At 43.9% G+C, this 27,846-nt stretch overlaps 1 protein-coding gene across 2 annotated transcripts in view; it reads right to left on the bottom strand.

Moving 5' to 3' along the window:
* LOC113011595 (NACHT, LRR and PYD domains-containing protein 3-like) overlaps window positions 1–27,846 on the bottom strand; it is a 604,422-nt gene that overhangs the window by 22,926 nt on the left and 553,650 nt on the right. The gene's annotated exons all lie outside the window — the stretch shown is intronic.

The raw sequence follows: 27,846 nt of genomic DNA, 5'->3' as shown, positions 1-27,846 counted from the left end.
AGGGCCTGGGACCTACTCCATGTCAGCTTTCAGTGTTTATGAACATGAACATTATGAACTCATGACTCCCTTGGGAAGCCTATGGTTTTTCATAGGCAGGGGATATTTGTTTTATCACAGTTCATTACCAAACAGAGCAGGGTTCTAATTGATTTGTGGCTTTTAGGATATTATGTACAGGTGTGTAAAAGTGGAGTGAATATAATTACAAACAGCAATGCTAGTGGAGTGATGACAGACAGGGCGGTTGGGGGGTGGTGAACAGTTTGCCAACAGTTCTGCCCTGTAGAGAAGGACATCTGCCATTTCTTTTTCCTTTTAGTCAAACAATTCAGGTAGTGATGAAAGAAAATCAGACTGTGGCAGTGCTTGCAGCAGGTAACGGAGTGATAATGCAGAGTTTTTACTAGAGATGGACCGATCCGATATTACGTATCGGTATCGGTCCGATACTGACCTAAATTACTGGATCGGATATCGGAGAAAAATAAAAAATGTAATCCGATCCATTAAATATCACGAAAGCACCTCACAAAACTTGCAACACGCCGTAACTCACCTCAGAACGTTAGCACGTCGGAGCAGTATGCATCACGTGATAGAGCAGCTGTGGCATGCGGGACCTGTCGGTGGTCTGGATAGCATGTGGAGCTTCGCTAGCAACCCGGCATTTCATCTCCGACAAAGTTATCCCCGAGAGAAGTAAAGCAAGTGTGTAAGTCCATCTCTGAATGTTTGTAAAGCATTCCCAAGTTAAGCTTAACAAGCGACTGCCTCTTCTTGCTGCTACTTCAATCACGAAACTGATTAATGATCAGCTGATCGGCTTTTCTGTCGCGAGTCCGTCTCTCTTGTTTGTTTTTGGCCCACTTTGCACCAGAAAGAGGAAACCAGCGGCTGAACAACAGCAGCACGTTTAAGCTTGATAAGCTGTTGTTACAATTTATTTAATATTACTTTCTACACCAGGATCTTTTTCTACGTAGCTGACGCTGGTAACTGTGCAGGGGCGGATCTAGCAAAGTTTAGCCAGGGGGGCCGATAGGGCATTAACAGGGAAAAGGGGGCACAAAGACATACTTTTCTTTCTTATTCTCCTTTAAAATGTCGAGCTTTTAATAAATAATTATCTGACACCCAAAGTTTTAATTTGATGCAAAATGAATAGAAGTCCATTACTGTATATAGTAACTATTAAGTCTAATATATATACCCTAGTAAGCTATAGTACTTTTTCCTTTGGGAAGGTACCATCTGTGCAGTCTGCAATTTTGTTGAAGAAAGATGTTGAATCTATTTAATATTTCTTGAAAAATAATTGATTTCTGTGCTTTTTTTTTCACACTGCATCAAATTAAGGTTGATTACGTCGATTAAGCATCATGAGGTGGAGCGTGAGGGGTGGTTCCCTATATTTTATTTATTTATTTTTGTTGTTGCTGGGAGTTGGAACCCTATTAGTTAGGTTGCTTAATATTTACGCTAAGTACTCTTTAAAATACCAGAATAGGGAGGATGGTGTAGGTCTAAGTTTATTAGATTGATCAGTATTGCTGAACTATGAAATATTTTTTTTGCATACAGGTATAACAGAATAGCTTTAGTGTAGTTGTTGTTTTAAACTTGAGTATGAACTTATACAAAATGCAGCAAGATATTTAAAAAACAGTTTTGTTGATTAAAAAACACTATATCGGATTCATATCGGTATCGGCAGATATCCAAATTTATGATATCGGTATCGAACATAAAAAAGTGGTATCGTGCCATCTCTAGTTTTTACTGCAGTGGACAGTTCCTAGTGTGACCATCGCTGGAACCAACCAGCTGATTTACACCATGGCAGCAGTTATCAGTGAAGTTCTTGGCTGCAACATGAACAATCTCAAGTAGCAATGCTACTGAACTTGCTGGAGAACTTTTAGTTCAGGCCACTTGATGAGTTTCACACAGTACAGCATATTATTTTATTAGGTTGGCACAAATGTAGGATTGTGTTTGTGATATCACGATGTATCTGTTTCCTTTTCATATTACACTAAAGAGATCATCGCCTACAAGCCTCCGTAAACGAACAGCATGTCTATAAAAGCCCATTCATCATCCGGCCCTCCTGCTCAAACACAACCATGTAGCGCTCATCCCTCCACCCGTCTCATTCAGCATCCACACACATGTTGCAGGGAACGGGAAATAGAGTAGAGCAGCAAAGCTTGATTTTCTTTAGGATTGGTTAAACTAAAAGACGTTGACAAGGAATTTTAAGGGTTTTAGGAAGCATAAAACCGAAATCAGTTGTATTGGATACGAGTATAAATGAGTGCTTAGGCTCATGCAAGAAAAAACATCTTAGACAGGATATGACAAAACGTACTGTGATACAATTCTTCATTACTACAGCTCATTGAGTGCTTTTGTAAAAAGTCAAATCTGTGTGCTCCATTAAACCCTGTAGAAGTTGTTTCGAATGCTGACAGTGGACAAACAAAGTTGTCATTTAGCTTAAACATTAACAGTAGAAAAGGCCCGATAGGAATCTAACATCCTTGGAATCAAGCTGTGGGAGTGAGTTTTGAAACCTTTCTGTAGGACTGCTTTAAACTTGCCTTCTTGGTGATGTGTGTCTGATGTCTTGTTTGACTTGAGCAGATTCTTTACGTGCTTTAAGTTTCTAACACATTTGCTTTAACCAGTAATTGAAACTGCTGAGTAGGAAGTACTAAAGTGGGTGTTGAGCATGTTGGGTGTGTCCTTATTACCTGTTTCGATGTTTTCTTTTAATTGAAAGCGTTTCATGAATATGAAATGCTTCTGCGTAATGTTAAACGTTATAAAATATTCTTATGATTTAAACTCTGTATTCATGGCTTATTCTTTCCTGGCCTTTCCTGTAAGCACTTTTATGCTCGGTGGTAAAATATCACAGAACAGTTTGGCGAGTGTCATACCGCCTGGATTAGTGGCTCAGCTGGTAATTCAGAGATTTATGTAGCTTAGTTTGCTGTGTCATGCTGATTTGGGGAGACTGGACACAGACCTGAGTCATTCTCTTCTGGGTGATCACAGTGGTTACTCTCCTCCCTTCCTCATCTCACCCTGCAAAGAAATCTGCCTTGACCTCTTCCTCTGTGTTAGTTTGCTGTCCTTTCATTAGCTAGCATTAGGTCTGTCTCATTCTCCTCTCCTCCATGAATTTATCCCCACTAATCCCATTACATGCTTGTCCTGCAGACACACCAGCAGATGACAAACCATCCATTATCTTGGACGGAGGTACACGTAGCGATGAATTAGGCAGCAATAAAGCTTTTATTCAGCTGCAGTTATTTGTCTTTCACAGAGATACGTTGGGTTGAACACTGTTGCACTGCTGTAATAGAAACATGTACACACTAGTGATGGGTCGGTCGCGAACGAAATGGCTCTTAGAGCCGGATTTCTGACATGAACGACGCGAGTCGGCTCCTAATCTATTTAATTGTGTTGTGGTTTGCAGTGTTTTGTGTTGTTTTCACTTTAAATTTGTAAAAGGAAAAAGCTGAAAATTTAAATAGTTAAAAGTTGAAATGTGAATAGTTGATTTTTGTATTATATGATTTATTTATTACATTTTATGTGGAGTGAATAAATAAAAGTATATTTACGGTGGCCCCTAGAGACAAAACACATAAAAACTCCAAAACACGTAAAAACTCCAAAATACGTAAAAACACGTACAAACTCCAAAACACGTAAAAACTCAGAAGCACATAAAAACTCAAAACACGTACAAACTCCAAAACACGTAAAAACACGTACAAACTCCAAAACACGTAAAAACTCAGAAGCACATAAAAACTCAAAACACGTACAAACTCCAAAACACGTAAAAACACGTACAAACTCCAAAACACGTAAAAACACGTACAAACTCCAAAACACGTAAAAAATCAGAAGCACATAAAAACTCAAAACACGTACAAAAGACAACAGACGTGCTCCAGGATGCTAGGTGCAGTGTTGAGCTTTTGTTACCTCGTGGCTACACAAGCCAACAAGTACCAACGACTGGATTTGGTGTGTGGTAGTAACAGGTAAATGAACTTTTTTTTAAATTATTTGAATATATATGAGTGCTTGTGTATAAATACACAAACAATACACACATGCTTTCAATTGTGTAATTTAAGTGATCTAGTAGCTCTGCTTTGGAAGTTCAGTTCATGCTAGAAATGTGTTTTGGAGTTTGTACGTGCTTTGTCTCTAGGGGCCACCGCATATATTTATATATAAACATATATAAATAAAACCACTTTTGTTTTTTTACATTAGTAATTCCTTTTGTGCATAATTTTATATTATTGTTAATAATAATGTAAATTATAGCAACAAAACAACCTGAAGAGCCGGTTCTCTAACAAGAGCCGGAAATCCCATCACTAGTACACACTGACTATAACATCAAATGTGAAGTCGTGCAGGCCGTGGTCATTTTTTAACATGTCTCTTCCAGATTGGACATGACCTCACATTTATCAAACATACTTTATAAAATCAAACAGTTAGAAATGACATTCATTACTTCATTATGTAACATGTGATCTAAACAGCCCTCACAGCACATTTGTTTCCAAAGCAAAGTAAATTGAAATAATTGTGCCAATAAATTAGATTTGAAAGCTCTTATTCTAATTTTCTGTTTTGATGATATTTGGGATATGCTGTTTATGTAGAACAGCTAAAACTAGTTCTTTATATTCCCATATAAATGATAAACACACATTATTTACAAAACACTGCCCGGTGGACGCCAAAGGACGGCCTGTTTTGATTACGCTGTGAGCTTTTTGGAGCGCACATTTTTGGTCTACGATCAAAGCTACCACACCACGCTGGATTAATCTCCCAGTAGCTGAGTTTATGAAGTCATAAGAAAGGAATGTCCCACATGTTCCTGCTGTTACACCATATTTGGACTGGGACACCTTTGCTAACCTCTGTTGCTCAATGACACACTGATTTGAATCTGGAGGTGCTGGCGACATATTTGCAGCAGTGTGGGTTCACAGAGGCTGTTTAGACTCTGAGCATGTGACACACCAGTAGCGTGCCACACTGGGCCTCTCGGGGTGGCGTACAGTGTCACTGTGTGTGTCTATTTAAGTGTTTGTCGTGTAAATGAGGACAACCAAGATATGTGAAGTATAGAGTGGTGTACCACAGTGACAGGTTAATGTCAGTGTGAGTGTGTAGCAGTTTGTGTGGCCAGAGAAGGTCAGCAGCCTCCAGAGGACAAAGCGCTTGTGTTCTTCCACAATCGCCCGTTTGATCAGACAGATCATTTGGCATCTGTCAGGCTAAAAACAACAACACAACATGAAACCAAGCATACGCTCTGCAGTCCTGCAGCTAACTCCTGACAGTCTGTCTGCTGTAGGCTGAAGAAATCAGGGGCTCATTCATCTGCACCTGTCAGCGTCTTTATGCTAACAATAGATCAAACAGTATGTGTCCACAGGATGTGTAATGTTGAAGGTTACCGTACATCCTTATCTCCAGCACTGAGAATCAGTTATCACTGATCGCTGTCTCTGCTTTGTTTTGACATGTTTCATATTTATATATTTCATATTTATAAGGTAAATACCCTACAACATTACAGAGAAGAAGAAGTAACCCCAGGCTCGGTGAGGGGCAGCCATCTGCCGTCACCAGCTGGAGGTGATGAGTGGAAGACTCGATAGGTGAAGAAAATATAATCTGATCAAACATTATTCAGCTTTAAATATTGTTCAGCTTTAAAGTTACTGTGCAACTGTGTAATAAAAATGTGCTCACGACTTTGGCCTTGAGAGCGATAAGAAGCGATCGCCTCATCCTGCAGGTGCAAGATATCTGCAAGCGAAGAGACTAGAACACCCAAGGCCGATATTCCTTTTATGGAGTTGTTTTTCTGCTAATGCAGCACTTTCCTCACAACCCCCTCCTGTAAGTTTTAGAGAATATATACCCATCCTCACAGCAAATCTTGGGAATCTCCTGATGTGAGCTGTGTTGAGAGGTTGTCTCTGTCTCAATAAAAGTTCACTGATTCCCCATCTGCCGCAGGTGTCCGGTTGTCTTCATTCTCCGCCAGCCTGGTTAAGTCAATTCCTCCTTAACATCTAAAAGAACCTATTTAATGAAGGAAGACGGGTTCACTTTGTGTTTAATATTATTCTATTGCTGTTGTTGTTTTTTTTGTATCCTTCAATTGGCGTCACGAACAGGATCCGCTCCAGGTCAACTGGAACGGATGGGAGGACTTCGGCCGTGGTCTGAGTGAACGGAGTTTGGACAAAAGCTGTGTGCACACAAAAACAAGGTAAGCAGACCTTTTATTTCTGCTATATTGAACATTATAAAAATACTTAGTGTCCAAACTCCTAGTAATTCATAACCAAAATTGTCTGGCTTACTTAAGGCTTGTTGAGAATCAGACAAGTGAATAAGAAATAAGTGAATAAGAGATAAGTGAATAAGAAATAAGTGAATAAGTGAATAAAGATAAGAGTGAACTGAGGTCTGACCACGGTTGCAGCCGACGGGTTGCTCTCCGGTGTCGGATACATACCTCAGTGCAGGTCTGGGACCTTGAAAGGGTTTATTAGTAACGCCTTTCTAAACAAATTAAAAGGTTAAAGGCCTTGAGAATATTTTTTAGTAATATTCTCTAAACTACAGAAGGGTTAGGAAGGCCCAGAGGACTTTATTAGAAAAGATCCTCTAAAACTTAAAAAGGAGAAGTACTGGTTGGAGTCCAAAGGAGGGGTCCCTTTGATCAATAGGAGAAAACGGATCTCTTCTTAAAACCCCGATGATTTTAGTGTTTTAAATGTTTTGATGTTCTGTTTGATATTGGACACACATAAATACACGCTGAATGCTTGCTGTGGAACACTGGGCAGGACAGTTTGGTTCTCCGTTGTTCACAGATTACACAATTAAAGGAACTAGGTTCCTCTTTTGGTTAAAATAATACACCACACATAGAATTTTTTTTTACACATTTATTACATACATAAGGAGGGTAATGAGTGACTGCAGGTAATGTATGAAGTGTGAATGAGACGTGTGAACAAGGTGACAACCAACTAGCACCCCTATCAGGAAGCTCTAGGCAAGGTTACCCGCCAGACTCCGGTTTGGTAGAAGCTTGGTAACACCTGAAGGGATATTTCAGTGCTGACTCACCTTTAAAGCAGCGCCCCAGCTGTTAGTGCCTAACAGAGGCAGAAACCCAGCTGGCCCAAATTCTCCTTTAAAATCAATAAAAGAACACTCCTCCATTGACAGTAAAATGGATGGAGAATTAGATCGAGAAACTAATGATGATGGTTGGGGTCCCGGTGTTATTCTTAGCACATTGGGAGAACAATTAACATGTGTTGAGACAGTCATCAACTCCACACACCAGCCTAAAGAAGCAAAAAAGCAGAAAGAGTCATTGAGGAAAACAGCTGAAAGGTTAATGAAAGAAAAGGGAAAGGACGAGGGGAGTAGTGGTAACTGGGGAATAATTTGGCAGAATAAGGCTATGCAGGCAAAAGAGAAAGAGGAAGAAGCCAACTCAGCAGCAGCAGGTGCAGGTGTGATGAGCGGGGTGAGACACAGAAAGGAAGCAGATAAGCACGCAGGCCGCAAAGCTAAATTTAATCACTGGGTGTGTTTATGGGAAACTGCAAAACCACACATGAAGAAAAATAGGTCTCAGCCACCTCCCTATTCTGCCTCAACTCCTCCCTCAGCAGGCATATATCCGGTACTTAATATCTCTGGTGGAATAATGACTATTGGAGAAGAACCGCCCGTAGCTCCAACTCCCATAGATACCAAGCATTTTTGCCCAGGAAGCTCCTCTCTGTCGGCGACATCCTCAGCTAGTAGTAGAGCCCCCTCTTCTATGTCCCATTGTTTTGGAACCGGATCTGAGGGCCTAACTGACCCCCCTGCGAGCGCACCATTTGCGGTTCGAATGAACAGACAGGAACCCACTGAACAACAATTAACTGATCAAGAAGCAGCATTACGCAGCTGCTTAAATGAACATAGGTCAGTGGTCCAGGTGAATAATCGTGTTGCGTCAGCCCCTCTTTCCCGGTCCAACCCCTTTGCCAGCACTCCTGTCGCTGTTAAAGGAGATCTGACCGCTACTGCAAAAACTGAGCCTGGCACTTCACCAAATGTCACAGTTACCATGTCTTTGGTGGGCCGTCAGGATCCGGAAACACAGATGAGTTTAGCCCACGTTTTTGCTGACACTGCTACCCCACCAGGCGGGGAAGAAACTGAGGATACTGATGATGAACTCAGTGACCTTAACAATACACCCCCCTCTACCCCTCCCAGTTTAGGATATCAGACTAGATCTAAGGGCCCTGTGCCTCAGCCTCCAGGCATATTTCCCCTGGTCCAGACTAAAGCGCAACGTAGACCAGTGTATCAACCTTATTCATTCGGAGATGTCCAGGCCCTAGTGGACAAACTCCCTGACATAACGGAGGGAGGGAATGCCTGGTTGGCTGGTTTGGATAAATACACAGCTGGACAGGACCTCGCACTGGGAGATTTTAGAGCTATTATAACTAGGTGCACATCCCGATCTCAGGCAGCGGACCTGGAACAAAATGCGGGTACTACCATGCATGAGAACGAGGTGCCACTAATGCAGGCCTTGAGGTTTATTGGACCGGCCCTGCGCAAACAATTCCCACCCAAAAATCAAGGCACCTTACAGAAATTTAAATGGGAGGGAAAGCAAAATCCCACCCATTATCTAAATCAGGCTGTTGAAGACTGGGTGAACCATACAGGTCATCACCCCAGTAGGACTTGTTCACAGAGCATGTGGTTTAGAAGGGCGGTGCTGAGGGGCATTCCGGAGTCAGTAAGCCAGAAAATGGAGGATAATCCTGATTTGCAGGACTGTGACTTTGCAATCTGGAAGAAACATTTGATTTTTAATCTTAACAAAGTGCAGATTAAGTCTGATGATAAAGCGGAGAGCGTCGAAGATTTACAGTTGCAACTGTTGAAGGTTCAGCTGCAGAAAGCTAAAAACGACCTGGGTGGAAAAGGTGACAAGCCTAAAAAGCAGCTTGTGGCCGCTGCGGCTCCCCCTCCTGGTCCAGTTGCCCCTGATTTGTATCCGAACCCATGGCCAACTGATCCACAGCCCCCCCAGTATGGTGCTTATCACTCCCCGGCCCCTTATGGGCAGAGAGGTTCCCCATTTGGAGGAAACAGAGGTGGTTTCAGGGGAAGGGGTCAGATGGGAGGTGGTAGGGGAGGCCAGATGTATGTTTGTTTCCGGTGTGGACAACCTGGACACTGGGCTAAAGCGTGCCCTTTGAACCCGGCTGCTGGAAGAGGCAGGGGAGCCCGTGGTGGGCCCTATCAGCATCCTGGCCACAGAGGTGGACCTCGTGGTGCTGTAGTTGGAGTGCCCCCGGCCCCACAGATGCCTGTGATGGGGTGGGAGTACTACGAGGGTGGTCCCCAGCTATAGGACACCCCACAGACTGCCCAGGACGGTGAAGGGACAACGGCGGACCCTATGCTGTCCATAACTGTAGATAGAAGAAGAAGCAGCTTTTTAGTGGACACTGGAGCTACGTACTCCACCATTAAGGATGTTGCTCGTGAAAGACTTACTGACAGAGTGATTACAGTGGTGGGCATATCTGGGGAACCTAAAACTCTGCCTTACACCGTGCCCCTCCCCACAACGGTTGGAGATCAGACCTTGTTACACAGCTATGTTTGTTCAAAACAGGCGCCTGTGAATTTACTGGGAAGAGACTTGTTGATTAAATTAGGAGCCACAATACTCTGCTCTTCACAAGGCCTAACTGTGACTCTCCCTACTGGGGTTGTACTTCCCTGCTCTGATGGGCCAGAGGGAGGTGGTCAGTTTCTGCTGCAACCCTCCTCCTGTTTGGCGGACTCTGCTGACATCTACTGGGCATTATTGGAAGTTGAAACACCTGCTGAACCAGGAGTTTGGACTGCTTTTCAGCAATGGCGGCCGTGGCTCTCACTCCTACATCCTTATGTCCCTCCCCCTGACCCACCTCATGTTACACTGTTTTATGACAGGCATGACACCACCTGGTACCAGCACATGTTCCAAAAGCAGTGTGAGGGGCGGGCTTGGTCTCTGAACATGTCGTGCATTTTTGCGGCACCGGAGGGAGTGGCAGCAGCGGTTACTTTTACAACAGATCAATTACAGTGGTACATGATGTCTGATGAGGCAGCTCCCCATGTGTCACTGGCCTTACATCCTGGACACCAGGCTAAGGAGCTGGGTGGAATGGTTAAACGTTCCCTTGCGGCCACTGACTGGACACCTACAAAACTCCCACAGGTTTTGTTTTCTCCATCTACCAAGACATACCAAATTTTAAATGATTGCTTTAATTCCTCAACACTGCAACATGGAGTGGTCAGCGGGTCACATGGAAGAGAACACACAGACCACTGTGATGCTGCGCCTTTACTCGACTCTCTTCCAGATTGTTTGTGGTCCCTTGGACCCACAGATGTAGGTTTAGTTGATGTGGAGCCAGTCTCTTTTCAACTGTCATCTGCTACCCCTTTGTGGCAGCCTCAGTACCCACACAGACCGGAGGCTGAGGCTGGGATTGCAGAAACAATTTCTGGTTTGGTCACTGCCGGTGTCTTGGAGCCCTCCTGCTCTAAGTGGAACACGCCCATCCTACCCGTTGAGAAAAAAGGCACGGGGAAGTTCAGAATGGCACATGATTTGAGAAGGATTAATGCCTTACTTGGCACTCCTACTTTGCCTGTGCCTAATCCTTATGTTGCCTTGACCAACCTCCCACCATCTCATGCCTGGTTCACCTGCATTGACTTGGCTAATGCCTTTTTCTGCCTCCCACTTCGTGAGTCACTGCGTGACATTTTCTCATTTACATTTAGAGGCCGACAATGGCGTTACACTCGCTTACCACAGGGATTTGCCCTCTCCCCAGGACTGTTTAATCAGTGTTTGAAAGAACTTTTACAAACCAGCCCACTACCATCTGACTGTATGTTAATACAATATGTGGATGACCTTTTGCTGTCTGCCCCCACGGCTGACATCTGTTTGGAGGCCACCAGAGTGGTACTTCACCACCTGGCCAACACAGGTTTTAAAGTGAGCAAAAACAAACTACAGATTGCAAGAAAACAGGTTTCTTTTCTAGGCCGCATGGTCTCACAGTCCGGTATTTCCTTGTCCCCAGAACACAGGAACTCCATTTTGCACCATCCAAAACCTCTAACTGTAAAAGACATGTTGTCATTTTTGGGCCTGACTGGTTACAGCAGGACCTATGTCCCAGACTATGTTGGCCTTACTTCCCCTTTGCGCGTTTTGGTAAATGAACAAGGCATGAGAAACCTCTCTGCTCCCCTCTCATGGACTACAGAAACAGAACAGGCGTTTATAAAGTTAAAACAACAGCTTTCTGTCGCCTCTGACCTTGCTGTGCCAGATTATGCTTTGCCTTTTCATCTTGATGTTTCTGGAACTGGAACCCATATCAATGGTATCCTGTTCCAGAAAAAAGGGGGAGAGAGAAAAGTGTTGACATATGTAAGCGTAATGCTTGACAACACTGAAAAACGCCACCCACCGTGCACACAACACGTTTCTGGACTTGCAAAAATCATTCAGAAAACAGCACACATAGTGATGAACCACCCACTAAAAATTTTGACATCACACAGTGTGGTGGCCTACGTCTCCTCACAGGCCTTCACACTCACTTCACTCAGGCAGAGACGCCTCAGTACCATTTTGGAAGCACCACACATCACCTACTCACATGAAGGCATAAACATGGCTGATCACATGGGATCAGGGGAACCACATATGTGTGAAGAGGTTGTGCAGGTACAGGAGAAAATCAGGCCAGATTTGCAGGCAGAACCTCTAATGGATGCAGAAAAAGATTGGTTCACAGATGGATGTTGTTTCAGAACTGAAAGTGGAATGTTGAAGGCTGCATGGGCAATAGTGGAACAGACAGACATGAGATGGAAAACAGTGAAAGCAGAGCAGTTGACAGGACAACAGTCTGCACAGAGAGCTGAACTGAGAGCGGTGATTGAAGCCTTAAGGATGGGAAAGGGACAGAAAGTGAATATATACAGTGATTCAGCTTATGCTGTGGGAGCAGTGCATGTGGAGCTCAAGCAGTGGCTAAGAGCTGGTTTTTTGACAGCCAGCGGAAAGCCTATTAAACATGAGATAGAAATGAGGGAATTAGCGGAAGCACTGTTGTTACCTGTTAAGGTGGCAGTGGTAAAATGCAAAGGACACAGTGCCGGATTGGACTTAGTGGCATTAGGTAACAAACAGGCCGACTTAGTAGCTAAGCAGACAGCTGGTTACTTACCCTCCCTGATTATGGTAATGGACCCAGAAGCCACACCCCCTCCAGAAAGACCACCCATACAACTAGGCCTAGCCACAATCAGAGAGTTACAGGACAAAGCCAGCCCCCAGGAAAAATCATTATGGGTAACAAGAGGGGCCACAAACACAGATGTTTGGCGTGGCCCAGATGGAAGGCCCATTCTACCGCCAGGGGTCAGACAGACAGCAATGGAAGAGGCACATGGAGTGGGGCATGTGGGACCTGCACAAATGATGAGGAACTTAGCCGCCTGGTGGCACCCTTATCTAAAAGACATGACAAAATACATGGTTAAAACCTGTAAGGAGTGCAACCAATTTGGAATCAAGCCCGCCTTCAAGCCAATAGCAGGGTACTTCCCCATCCCACTTTGCCCAGGGAAAGAAATAATCATTGATTACACAGACATGGTGGACAGAGTAGGTAGTTACAGGTACCTGCTGGTGGCTGTGGATGCATTTTCAGGTTGGCCAGAAGCCTGGCCGACAGCAAGTGAAAACAGTGGAACTGTGGTGAAGTGTCTGATTAATCATTATATACCACAGCATGGGTTTCCCGAGGTCATAAGGTCGGACAATGGTTCACATTTCAGGAACCACGATCTGCAGAGGGTTGAAGCCGCATTAGGTTTGAAACATAAGTTTGGCTCAGTTTACCACCCCCAATCCCAGGGGAAAGTGGAAAGGATGAATCAAACTCTAAAAACTAAATTGGCTAAAATCTGTGCACAGACCAAATTAGATTGGGTTAAGGCATTGCCTCTTGCATTAATGTCCATAAGATGCTCAGTAAATCAAACCTCTGGTTACACTCCATTTGAGTTGGAGCATGGCAGGCCTTTTCCTGGCCCCTCCTCTCGCCTGTTAATGTCGGATGAAGCTGATTCAGACCTCGATCCGAGGACATATTATAACATGCTCCGCAGTTTTGTTGCCCAGTATTCCTCACAGGTCGCTGAAAGAAACCAGCAAGAGCTGAAAGAGGCGGCTACACCTGGAATGGACTACGTCCTCCTGAAAGTCACAAAGAGAAAGTGGGCTGAGCCTCGCTGGACAGGCCCTTACCGCATAACAGAGCGGACCTCCCACGCTGTCAGGCTCGAAGGGAAAGGTGACACCTGGTTTCATTACACACAGTGCGCTGCTGCCACCGAACCAGGAAGAACCTTGAGAGAGGTGCAGAAGGACCTGTCAGAAGGAGCTGCAACAGCATCACCAACCACTTGAGGGAGCCAAAACTCAACCTACAAGCCGGCTGGTTACAAAAGGGGGTGTTCTTCATACTGAACTAAACATTTTTATTTTTCTATTTTTAACATCTTTTATGACTTTGCTTTTATATTGGCTTGAGTTTTTAAGATTTACATTTTACATTGCAATAGTTTTAACCGCTGAAAGCTCATTTAAAGTTGTGTCACTGATACTTTTTGTTGCTCTTTAACTCCTAGAACACGCCCTTGGCGAGGTGGGGGGAACTGGACCACCTTTCTGTGCCCCATCATCCTCTATTAGAAGACATCCAAGCTAAGTAAACATGTCTTGGCCCTTTCCCCCTGAAATGACAGGCAGGCAAAGATGTTGCGTCTTTGTTTGCTTCCTGGCCCTGGGTCTCATTCCCATTGGCATAATCCTGATCTGTGAAGGGCCCCCGAAACTTCTGACACCTTCAAGTTCAAAAGCTTCGCCCCCTTCTGACAGTCCCAATCTGACAAATGTAGCCCCTAGGGTCTTGCCCACCACTTCCTCTCCAGTTTTGCCCACGCCCGATCCATTTAGAAAGAAACGAGACACGGTTACCTCCTGTACCCCAAGTACGACTAGAATGATTACTCTCTGTGTCCCCAACAATAAAAGTTGGGTAGTCGAAATAGATTTCGCTAGCTTCCCAGTCACTCCCGTCACCAAAGACCAAGGGGGGGATCTTTTTAACCTTGCAGTACATCTCTCCTCCTCAGTGTGGTATATAACCCTGGGAGGTTGGCATCAGTGGAAGTGGTCCAGTTTAGTGTCAGAAACGGACCTCGATTGGTCCAAGCACTCTAGGGGTCAGGCTTTGCACTGGAGAAACCAAAATATGCTCAGAATAGCAAAAAAACCGGATCTTTCAGGCTTAATTTTTACCCTAAAGGATCTGGCCTTGACCTCCTGTCAACAATTTATACTTGCCCCTTGGACTGATCGCACCGCCCTGTATTGGCAAATGGAAATATGCCCTAGCGTTGGTGCAGCTCCAAGCTCTGTAGTTAAAGATGATAATCCCACCTTTAATGGCCCTCCGGTGACATATACAAACGGGGGGAGAAACGGCCGAATACGCATTGTAGACACAAATAAAATGTCTAAAGATGACCTCTTCCAAATTCTAACCGGTATTTCTGGAGCAACAAACAACTGGTTACTACTAGCTGAACAAGCTGCTGACAAGACGGCTTCCGACTGCATAGTGTGTATGGGAGCCCGCCCCACTTTAAGAGTGGTACCGGCGCCAGTCAATAGTGCATGCCTCCTGCATCTTATGAACAATACAAAACGAGGTCATTGCTCATATCTGGAAAACCACTTTCCTAAAACTCAACGCTCGGTCTCTAATAAACCACCTTTCTTTTCTTCAGATGTAGCTGTGAACAATTTCACTTGTATTAACCTGACTGGCAATGCAGTAAAACTAGGTAGCTTGAACTCTTCTTGGTGCACTGAGATGACGGTTATGAAACCAAACTTCCGACCTACGGCTAGGGCTGATTTGTGGTGGTGGTGTGGCAATAACAAGTTATATGATGGTTTCCCTCGGGATGCGTCAGGTCTTTGCGCTCTCATAACTCTTATTTTACCTGTTTTAGTCACTCCAGTAGATCTCTCTATAGAAGTACACGAAGTTGGCCTCCCATCCTCCTCTGAACGCCGCTCTAAACGTTCTCTAATCCCAGGTTCAGCTCATAATCCAACCTATATTGATGCTGTAGGTATACCCCGTGGGGTCCCCGATGAATATAAACTGCGAGACCAGGTTAAAGCAGGATGGGCCTCGATACTTTGGATGGTTGAAATAAATGCGAATGTAGACAGAATTAACTACATTCACTTTAATGTGCAACTGTTGGCTAATTACACTCGAGATGGTTTTGAAGCTGTGCATGCACAGTTATCTGCCACTTCCCTAATGGCTTTCCAAAACAGGGTCGCAACGGATTTTCTCCTCGCAGAAAGAGGCGGAGTCTGCAGCCTTTTTGGTCAGGAGTGCTGTACCTATATCCCCAATAACACAGCTCCTGATGGTTCCCTCACTAAAGCTATTACTGGTCTCACAGCTCTTACTGTTAAAATGAAGGAACACTCGGGCGTTGATACTGCCATGTGGGACTCTTGGCTTAACATGTTTGGCAAATATAAGGCCCTTGTAGCTTCCATCCTAGTTTCCATCTCAGTTTTTGTTGCTGTCCTAGTCACCTGCGGTTGCTGTTGTATTCCATGCATTCGATCCCTCTTCCAGAGACTGATTGTTACAGCTCTCACTCCTGAGGATAAGGATCTCGCCCGGCAGATGCCTTTATTGGCTAGTCAACTTCCCACCTCCTCGCCAACGGATGATGAAAACTCTGATCGTGAGGGTGACGAACATTATCGTCTTTCTCTTGTTTAAATGCTTCTAGAATGGTTGTTTCTCTGTGGTGTTTTGTATTAGGCTTGTTATTAATTGTTTCCCTCACCCACTTCCTCTTGAAGGATATATCTGGTTGAACTGTGTCTGGTCGGGTTGTGAGGGTTAAGCGATGTTCTCAGGGTCTCCGGACTTAAGCCTGAGCGAATGTGTACTCCCACCACTGGATATAAATTGTTTTTTTCCACACCCCTTCCTCACGTTTTACCATATTCACTTTTGAATGTCCTTAGCAGTTACCGTTCTGGGTTTATTTTACGGTTGATTTATTCTTTCACATTTTCACGTTTATATCTCTCATTATTATAGTATACTCTGTACTCTCCACATTTTTATCATTACTTATGCTTTTTGGTTGCTGGGTTACAGGAACTGTTAATTTTGTGTCACTACCCTGGTTGCACTGACTCGTTGTATCCTTGGGTGCAGGACAGCTGTTACTGCTTTCGTCTGGAACCGAGACTGCTTGCAGCCGACCCCTGGGCAGGGTGGTGCCTGGACTCTTTTCTCCTCATCTGCAATGACAGATAAAGACAAATGATAAGACCCGAGGAGTTTTTCGAGCCAGGCTTCGACACGTCTCTGTGTTCCTTTGAATGTTACTTATTTTTGTGTGTTGACCCATTTAAGATGGGTCAAAAGGGGGATTTGAAGAAAATATAATCTGATCAAACATTATTCAGCTTTAAATATTGTTCAGCTTTAAAGTTACTGTGCAACTGTGTAATAAAAATGTGCTCACGACTTTGGCCTTGAGAGCGATAAGAAGCGATCGCCTCATCCTGCAGGTGCAAGATATCTGCAAGCGAAGAGACTAGAACACCCAAGGCCGATATTCCTTTTATGGAGTTGTTTTTCTGCTAATGCAGCACTTTCCTCACAACCCCCTCCTGTAAGTTTTAGAGAATATATACCCATCCTCACAGCAAATCTTGGGAATCTCCTGATGTGAGCTGTGTTGAGAGGTTGTCTCTGTCTCAATAAAAGTTCACTGATTCCCCATCTGCCGCAGGTGTCCGGTTGTCTTCATTCTCCGCCAGCCTGGTTAAGTCAATTCCTCCTTAACATCTAAAAGAACCTATTTAATGAAGGAAGACGGGTTCACTTTGTGTTTAATATTATTCTATTGCTGTTGTTGTTTTTTTTGTATCCTTCATAGGCCACTCTTATTTTCATCCACTGCTTTGTTACCTCGACACGATGTTTTGGATCATCGTCATGCTTGAACATCCATCTTCATGGGACGAAGGTTCCTCGTCACAGTACGATACGCGCTCCTGTCTATTGGCCCTCCATGCAGGGAGGTCATGTTGTGCTCTTAGCAGAAAAGTGACCCATGTTTCCACCGCTTTACTGTGGGGGTGGTGTTCTTTGGTTTTTAGTGATTGTGAGGACGTTTTCACAGACAAACCGTCACAAAAAAACCCATTAAGTGCCAAAATGACATAAACCTGTAGTTTTAAAAATAAATAACTACGAATTTTCAAAAACTTCTCAACAGAAAATCTGTTTAAACAAAAAGGTTTTGAAGTGCTTTTTAAAAGAATGGACAGAGTCAGCTGTAGACTGGTGCAGAGCCTTGGTGGTTTCTCTAATCCACAGAGGCCAGTACATTAATCTAAATGCAATGATGGAAACGCATTGATAATTTCTTCCAGTTCAGCAGAGGAGACCATGTTTCACAATTTAGAAATGTTAGGAGTGAGATAAAGATTTTACACAGTTGAAACTCAGAGAAGACTCAAACATTACACCAAGACTTTGAATGCTGAACTTAGCATGTGAACATAAATAGAATAGAATAGAATGCATTTTATTGTCACTACACACATGCACAATAAGCTTCAGAGCATCTCCTATTCAGTGCAGACGTGGGAAAGAAAGGGGGGTGAGTTGCACAGTTCTGCAGCACTATCTACAAATATAGAAACAAAACATAGTGCTATATATTACAGTGTGGGTTACTGCACGTAAATTAAGTGTTGCACAGTGGTGATGATAGTTGTGTAGTCTGTGTATAGAGGTCCTACATTGGGGGGTGGAACTGTGTTTATCATGTGTGAGTTCAGGTTACGGGTGGAAAAAACTGTTGTGAGTCTGTGGGTCTCCTTGCTGATGCACCTGTAGCGCCTCCCTGAGGGAAGCAGGTTGAACAGGTTAGAACCGGACTGGAGCTGTCATGGATAATGCTTGCTGCTCTGCTGAGGCAGCGGGAGGAATAAATGTCCATCAGGGAGGGGAGAGGGCAGCCGATGATCTTCTGTGCTGTCTTGACCACACTCTGAAGCCTCTATCCGCCTTAGTGCAGCTGCCGTACCATACCGTGATGTCAGCAGCAGGTTGGAGTTCAGCTTGTACTTCCTGAAGACTCTCAGGAAGTGCAGCCGCTGTTGGGCCTTCTTGACGACCGCTGAGATGTTGTCTGTCCAGGAGGTGTCAGCAGAGATGAGGACACCAAGGAACCGGGAGGTGTGGACCCTCTCTCCACACACTCCCCGTTGATGTAGAGGGGGGCCAAGTCAGTGCCTCCTGACGTTGACAATGACCTCTTTGGTTTTCTTAGTGTTCAGTCCCAGGCTGTTTTCTGAACACCATGCTGCCAACTTCAGGACTCTGTATGCTGATTCTTTCATCCGGGCTGGACTTCTTATCCTTGACTGAAACTTGGCTTTGCCCTGGTGAGTTCTTTTCTTTCTCAGAACCAACCCGATTCACCTTTCTAAGCTCACCCCAGTCTACTGACAGAGGTGGAGGGCCAGCTTCAGTTTTTAAAAACAAATTCACTGTGGTGTGCCTCAAGGATCTGTGCTCGGCCCAGTTCTTTTTCCTTGTACATGCTGCCTTTGGGAGTAATACTTAAAAAATATAACATTTCCTTTCACTGCTACGCCGACGACATAAAACTTTATTTCCCTTTGACATCAGATGTCTCTACGTCTCTGGAACCCCTATTTGACTGTCTAAATGAGGTACAAACGTGGTCACGTCTCTCACACTGAAAGACAAAAGTTATAGTTTTTGATAGTCACACCCCGCTGGAACAACTTACTGATGCCTTAGGGCCCCTTGGTAGCCATCTCTCACTCACTGTTAGAAACCTTGGTGTTTTCCTGGACAGCTCAAGAAATCGACCTCCTCTGTGGTAAAAAACTGTTTCTACCAGCTGCGTCAGATATCTAAAGCAAAGCCATACCTCCCTTTGAAGGACCTTAAAAAACTCATTCATGGTCTTATCACTTCCAGATTAGACTACTGTGATTCCCTCTACTCGGGCCTCCCACCTTCCTCTATTCACCGGCTCCAGTTAGTTTGAAATGCAGCTGCGCGTCTCTTAACTGGAACTAGAAATTATGCCCACATCACACCAGTTTTAGCCAACCTACGTTGGCTCCCTGTTGATTATCGTACCAATATTCAAAATTCTTTTGCTTACCTTTAAAACTTTAAACAATTTAGCTCCCAGCTATCTATGCGAGCGCCTCCATTTGTGCATCCCTAATAAGGCACTTAGATCTTCCAATCAAATGCTCCTGACGCAACCGAGGTCTCGTCTGAAGTCCAGAGGGGATCGGGCCTTTACTGTCGTACCTCCCAGACTCTGGAGTACCCTCCCTCTTTATATTCGTCTCTCCGAGTCCATGCAGTCTTTTAAATTGCGTCTTAAAACTTATTATTTTAGTCTGGCTTTTGATCCAAACTACTATGTTATTTCTATTTTATTTATTTATTTATTTTGATAACACTTCTGAAGCGTCAGAGCTGTCCTTGCCTGTGATAGAGCTGACCTGCCATAGGACACTGGGAAGAGTGTAAATCCAGGCTGAATTCCTTGTGTTGGACAGTATTTGTGTGCAGCAGCAGAGCGCACAAATCAAACTGTATGTTTTGGTAAGCCTGGCCTTCTTGTACTGGATGTCAGTGAGCCAGTAGCTGGTGAGTTCATCACATTAACATTTTTACTAGCAATTTCACTAGCTGGGACCACATCCTCAGTTACGATGAGCGATGATGGATGAGGGAGCGTGTACTGGTGCTGCAATGTGGGGAAGGCCTCAAAGAGGACCGGCAGCGGCTCCTGGGCTCCAGGTGGGCATGAAAATGAGAACAGAGGGTATTGGTGAAGGGGGCATATATAAACTGAGGCGGCGAGAATGAGGTGTGGTCCCACTCCTGAAATTCAGATAATATCTCCACTTAGAATAAACTGGGTCAAAGAAAAAGTGCCTCTGATTGGGCTGCTTTCTACAGTTGGCTGTGAGTCCATTGCAGGGCATCAAACATGGATAAGGGGTTGTTTCAACAGTAATTCTATGATGAAAAATTAACGAGGCATTTATCAGGATCTATATTTAATTTAATATCTATTTAACATATTTAATCAATATAAAGCTCAGTGTCTATTTCTTAGCTTGTAAAGTTGTGAAATTCATGGCAGATTCACTTCTTGGCTGTTTTGCGTTTTATTAGATAGTTGATAATAAAGAGTGTCTTTGCCTGTGGCTTTGTTAAGACTGCAGGTTTTTGTCCGCCTGACCTTTGGTGACCTTGGCGAGCTCAGGATGAACAGGCTGTCTGCTCTGTTTGGGTGTGATGCTGCCTGCAGAGACAGTCTACTCTCATGCAGACACAACATCTTTACTGATATAACGTGGTCATGGACTCTTCTCTGTTCTTCCTTATTAAATAATAGTAAAATGACTCTGCAGTTTTGATTCAAAATGCACCAGGTCTGCTCAGTCTGAATCACACCGTTAGAGCCAGACCAAATGATTGGAGCACCAATGTTAGCACTCAAAGAGTCTAAGCAGTACCACTACCAGCTTTGGCCAGTGCAGGAGTGAACATGTAGATCCATGTTGTACTGAGCAGACACTGAGCAGAGGCAACATGCAGTAAATGAATTAGTGGTCTCCACATGTTTGCACCCAAAGTTTCCCTGCTTTTGTGAGCTGAGCTGTTTTAATATTTTCCATGTATTAGATGATACTGTCCAATGCTTCCAGGGCTGTGAAGATGGAAAAAATGATGTTGCAGTCGTTGCTGAAGTGTTGGTACCATTTGAAGGAAGTCATTAAAGCGCCAGAGCGAGCAGACAAGGCAAGCACTCAAAGAATGTGGAAGGCAGTCGGGGAAAGTTGCCATGGACGGACTTGATTCCTCCCAGCCCCAAACAGCTTTTATACTGTGGACAAAAATACATGAAAGTGTGTGTGTGTACCTGTTTAGATGTCTCTGTGGGGACCAAGAATTGGAATGTTACTATACTTGTGGGGACCAACAGTCATTTATGAGGACAAAAGTGCCTCACGAGTTTGAGACTCACAATGTGGTTCTAGTGTCAGGGTTACAGTTAGGTTATGGTTAGGTTTAGGTTGAGCGTTAACCATCCATTATTGATGGTTACAGTGAGCGGCTAGGAAAAGGATCATGTCAACTAGGTGTCCTCACTAAGATATCAAAACTAGAATGTGTGTGTGTGTGTGTGTGTGTATGTGTGTGTTAGTGAAAGGAGCTGTAACTGGTCCCAGTAGCAGCAGGATACAAACGCCATAATGACACAGCTGCCTCTCGTCTGCCTTCCTCCCCTGAGTGAAATAAGATATTTGGGACCTTTGAATAGTTTTTTGAAAATATTTTTTTGTTTAAAGAAAGGAAAGAGAAGTTTAATCCTTTAACTATTTAACTGTTAGGTGTCAATCCCTGGGAGGGTTTCCCCCTTTTATTTGGCGTGGAGTCAGAATTATGGCTTCTCCACACTGTGGAAGTAGTTCTTTGACACAGTCGAGCAGTCATTGGTCATAACAGGATCATTTAAGACTCGATGATGAATAAGACTGTTGAAGTGCATGAGAAGGATCTCATATAAAACAGTCTGTGTCTGCTCCTCAATTCAATTTAATTCAGAAGACCCCTATGAGTGCAAGATCAAGGAAACAGTTCACCCTGCCTGGGATAGTGTTACCAGGGCCCTGCCCTGGAGCCAGGCCCGGGGAGGGTGCCAGAAGCTGTACATCTGGTGGCCGGGCACTGGTCCATGGGGCCTGGCTGGGCACAACCCGAAAAAGGGACATGGGCCCATTCTTATGCAGGCCCACCACCTGCAGTGGGCGCCATAGGGGTCGCATGCAATGTGTGCCACGTGGCAGCCAGGATCAGAGGCCATGGCGGACGGATCCCCGGCTACCAAGACCAAGACTAGACTTAGTGTCTCATAGTCATTGAAGAACTCTGACTTGCTTCCTGTTCTAGTTGTTCTCTGGAAAAAAATCTGCAGGTCAAACAGGTGCACATACAAAGAGCACATTATTGATTAAAGCCTGGAAAACAACTGAGGCATTTGTCAGCCCGGCACGCTTGAAATGTCCAAGTGTTGAAAACAGTTTTCCATTCGTCACCTCCCCAATGTCCACCAGATGGAACGTGTTTCTAAGATCAAGCTTAGTGAAGATTATTGCTCTATGTAGTGGCTAAAAGCTCCAGCTGAAGCTGTTCTACAGTGGCTGGATGCAAAGCCCAATCACCATAAAACACAACGCCTCGCAGATTCATTCCCCATTCTGACTCTGGGATGTGTTGCACTCAGAGAGAGGAAATGTTTGCTGCTATTAGCGTGAATGCATCCCTCCCCGATGGCTAATATAAGCCCCCATGGTGGTATTGTCAATCCTCACAAGAACAGTAGGAAGCGCCTGAAGAAACCACCCAGCGCTGAAACCCTCTTAAACAGCCAAGCCAGACTACCAGGATGGCCGAGCCATCATACCCAGTAGCCGAAGGTATAATCTAAAGGGGACTGTTTTGTGCAGGCGAAAAAGAGTCAGGAATGCTGTGAGCAGGGCTGTGGAAGCTCTGCCATAGCCACCACCAAACAACTGAGTTATTTTTACACATCGGCTAGCATCTGGCCAATCCACCACCTTTCATTGCTCATGCCGTTACAAAACAAACAAACAAAACAAAACCCATCAACCCATAAATACGAAGAATCACTGTCGGCCCACCAGGCAAATGCCCAGTATGCCCGATTGAAGGCACTCACAGCTATGGCCTCTGACAGAGTGATGTAAAAGAGATGGATTCCAGAGATAAACCCAGAATTGTTATGTGTTGTACTAGAGACAACACACTCGTTTTGCAGGATCCACCTGTGTTATCGCACAGGGAGAATTGATGTGGCCATTCTTCAGTCCTTCTCTATCACTCCTCCTGAGTAAGTCTGCTCAGCTGCACTGACTTCTCACGATGTTCTTGATGAGGAAGCTGATCGTGACTTGTAGTTTCTTTCAGTATTCAGTTATGGCAGTGGTGTCCAAACCCAGGCCACGAGTGTCCTGCAGGTTTTAGACGTGTCCAGCTGATTTAAATGGCTCAACATGCCTTGAAGTTCTCCAGACGCCTGGTAATGAACTAATCATTTGATTCAGGTGTGTAGACCCAGGGTGAGATCTAAAACCTGCAGGACACCGGCCCTCGAGGCCTGGAGCTGGCCAAGTTATGAAGCTAACTATTCTCAAGGCTAATGTAACAAGTTCTTCAAATGATTTCGTTTGCAGTACGTATTTTTCAGACCATAAGCTGCAGGGGATTATAAGGCACATTAAGCGAAACAAAGCAGTCAGATAAATCAAACTTTATTAAACTCATTCTTCATGCTTCCTCCACTTCTCTACCATTGATTCATTAATGTTGAATTCTCTGCAGCTGCTCTATTCCCATGTTGTTGCAGTATATTAATGACTAACCTCATATTGTGGATGGATTATCTCAGTTGTTCTCTTGACTGAAGTTTGGTCCGTTTACAGCATCCTGCCATGCGATTGCATTTATTTCTAACCATCAGGAACCTTCACTTTAACTTTTATAAGTGGAAAAGTGTTAGTGTTCGTCCTCCAGCTTCACTGTTTATGTTATGCTAACATAGCTGTGTCGCTAGCGATCACTAGTGATCAAGCTAACTTCCACTAGCTTCCTGCTAACTTCTAAGTCCGTTAAATATAATAAATTCTGTTTTCATGGATGCCTGGATGTTAAACTTAATTGTTACACCTGGTAAAGCAGCAATGCTGTTCGTTTTATTATTGTTGAAAGAATTTAGTTTTTAACTCTCAGTGATGTCGCAGTGTTCGTTTGACTTTGGGTCCTGAAGGACGGAGTTTAGGACCCAGATTACTCCCAGATTTAAGAGCACCTTAGTCTGAAAAATATGGCAATAACGACGGCCGCTTGCATGTTCTACAAAAAAATGGTGCTTTGTTGTGTATCTGACGGACAAACACCAAACCAGTTCCACACCACTGAAGTTGCAGCATTTTTACAAACCAATTCTGGTTCATGTGTTTCACTCAACGATCCGCTTTCCCCCTTCTCATTCTCTATCGCCACCATGTGGGTATGAAAACAAAGGCACTGTGCATGCGCACTTTACCCATATTCTATCGCGATATTTTATTTTTTTATCGTTGCCCAACATTAAACCAGTATTACCATGAACAGTATAATGTGGCACAGCCATAGGTGGGCTGGTAGGAATGCTGCGGAGGGAGGAGAGAATGGGTTAGCCAGAGTCTAGAGTGAGATTTACACTTACAGAGAGAGTCGAAACCATCCTACCGGGCGATGTGGTGACAAGAAGCAGGTAGTAAGCGACGTAACAGGCGTGTCTTTTCCTCTGTAGAGCTAACACTCCTGCTGTTTTACTTCTGTACTCCTGTGCATACGTCAAGGATGTCACAATCACATTTTACAGCATCCATGTTATATTAGAGATACTTTAGTCCCAGCAAAGTAGTGTACTGTTGTTGTTTGCTCCATTGCAACAAAACATGCAATGATATTATACTGAATTGCACCAGTTTTTAGGACGTCTATCTTTTACTTTCTGTGGGTTTTTCACTGCTTCTCTGCGATCAGATGAATTGTGCACACTATTTGCTCTTCCACAGCTTTATTTTTTAGTCTTTGAATGTTCCCATCACTTCTGTGATGACAAAAGTCATGATTATGCCATAGTCAGTCTATTTATATAGACCAAAGGCTCATCAGCAGATCCAAACCGACAGAAAGGCCACGGTTTCCTAAGAATAGAGCACTTACATTCACATTGAAATGTCCTGTAACGTAGACGCCGTTATCATGGTTTTGTTAACCTTAAAGAACAAAACTATGTGCCTGTTTAAATATTTATGGTCTGTATATACATTAATAATATTTACCATTAAAGGCAGTTTACTTTATACCTAGATCATCGATCACAGTGCATCGATCGGCTTCCTGCTTTACTTCCTCACTGATGACTGAGATGCTGCAATTAGTCCTCCAAAATATTAAGCAGGGTGCACGCCATCCCATCAGTTTCCATACTCCTGACATAGAGTGAGATTTCCTGAAGCCTTGCTATTTATAGCTGCAGGAGGCAGCTTCTAGCTTCTCCCTGGAGGAAGCTGTCCTTGTTTTTGTCTTCATCAAAAAACCTTAAAATCTAAAAATACAGACACCAGGTTCTTTGTTGGGCTTCTCTTTGTGGTTTGCTGTGGCTTTGCATCTGCTCTGCATCCCTGACCATCAATGTCACCAACATGTGTTCAATGATCAGCCAGTTCACCTCTGAGGGACTTTGGTCTATTCAAACTGGCTGAGATGCTGTGGCTTAAAAAGGCGGTTCAGACTTGAAAACCCTCCGATGGGCTGAATTATAACTCTAATAAGAATAAATAGCTACATTTACAACCTGCATGTTGTGTTTACTTGTGTTGTCTGTGTCTAATATGAACATTTTGTTGATGATCTGAAACATTCAAATGTAACATTTTTGGATTCATTCCTGTGGAGCTCAGTTCGGCACTCCCAGTCAGCGAGCCATGGCATGCATGTATGTGTATGTGGAGACATGTGTCTGTATGTTCGCATGCATGTATTTATACATACATGTATGCATGTGCGTGTATGTTTGTATGGGTGTATCCGTATGTTTGCAGGTGCATGTATAACTTGTACATATCGTTCTTGTGTAAATGTAAATTTGTCTGTGATTGTGTAAATACTTCACACACATGGAGAAATGTCAAACAGCCTTTCATTGTTCTTGTAACAGTGACAGTAAAAGCTGTTCTATTCTATTCTATTCTATTGCTCTGTCATGCATTCTTGCATCTCTTGCCTGCAAGCACACTTTGCAGAGTGCACTCTGTAGTTTATTTTACATAATAGTTAATACAGTACTTGTATTCAAGTGTATTTCGGTTTATTTTTTTACATCTCATAGCACTGCAAACACTTATAAAGCATAAAGTTTACTGAGAACCGATTAGTAATTAGGGATGGGTACCGGTGTCCGGTGACATAAACAGTGGTAACCAGACTGAAAGGCAGCGCACATTTCGGTGCTTTATTTCAGTGCTTTCTTTTTCCTTGTGATACACTTTAGATTCTAGCCAATCATTTTACGTTTCCGAGGATAGTAGGCGGGTCCAGGTACGTACGTTCTTTTAGAGCAGAGCTACAGATTAAAAATGCCCAAGGCGAAGCGGTCAAAGTCTGGCTGTACTTCACAGCAAAAGATGCAAACTCAGCAGCAACAAGTGCTTTAAGCTGATACTGTGATACTGTCAAAGGAGGTAACACCTCGAATCTGATGACACACCTGGCGACGCATAGCATATTTTTTAAAAGCCGAGAAATGCGCCGTATTTGATAGCTTGCTGTGAGACCTCACACCGAGCACATCTACTGCGGGTGTGGTGCCTGTTATCGGACCCGGAGTTAGCAACATCCCCCAAGAACCCGAAGAGGAGAGTCCTGGCCCCTAGCCCTGCCAGTGTAGCAGAAATGATGAGGATGATGATGCAGCAGCAGCCGTTCTTCTCTGCCTGAGTAGCTTAATGTTGTTCGTGTGTAATTTACGTTGAGTAGGCTAACCACGTTATTACATTAATGCATGTAAGGTGAACTAGCAAACATCATCATAGCTACATGCGGCTGTCTTCTTGTTTGATGGCAGATACTCCCTTCACCCTGGCCAAAAAGGCTAAAATGACCAAAGAAAAAGTGGGAAACAGTTAAACATGAGAGGTTTTGGACAAAGTTTGTGTTTTTTCCATTGTTTAAGCACTGCTTCCAGCCAAGAGTGATACCATATATGCCCCATAGCTGCAGAAAAGGCTAACACTGTTATCTTTTTACAAAAAAACAGCTGAACATGAGAGGTTTTTGGACCAATTTTGTGTTCTCCATTCGTTAAGCACCGGTTTGAGCACCGTTTAAGCACCGGCACCGTTTCAAAAGTAACGGTTTGGCACCGGTATCAGATAAAACCTAAGTAATAAGAGCCTTCTTGTAGTTGCACTAAACTGCACGATAAATCATAGAAGTAATTCAGACAGGGAGTTTTACAGTGGGGCAAAAAAGTATTTAGTTAGCCACCGATTGTGCAAGTTCCCCCACCTAAAATGATGACAGAGGTCAGTAATTTGCACCAGAGGTACACGTCAACTGTGAGAGACAGAATGTGAAAAGAAAATCCATGAATTCACATGGTAGGATTTGTAAAGAATGTAAGTAATGGTAATGGTAAATGGTAAATGCACTGGTTCTTATACAGCACTCTTCTACCCTCCCTAAGCACTAAACCAGTTCCAGAGCATCTAATAAAAGCACTGGCAGCAACAGGGGCCAGTATCCCGCCCAAGGTGACTTTGGCACGCAGACTGGAGCAGCCGGGGATCGAACTACCGACTGACGTCCT

Source organism: Astatotilapia calliptera, chromosome 3 (assembly GCF_964374335.1).
Source record: "Astatotilapia calliptera chromosome 3, fAstCal68.1, whole genome shotgun sequence".
Classification (NCBI taxonomy): Eukaryota; Metazoa; Chordata; class Actinopteri; order Cichliformes; family Cichlidae; genus Astatotilapia; species Astatotilapia calliptera.
The sequence above is the reverse complement of the archived record's forward strand: the minus strand, read 5'-3'. Positions and strand labels throughout refer to the sequence as shown.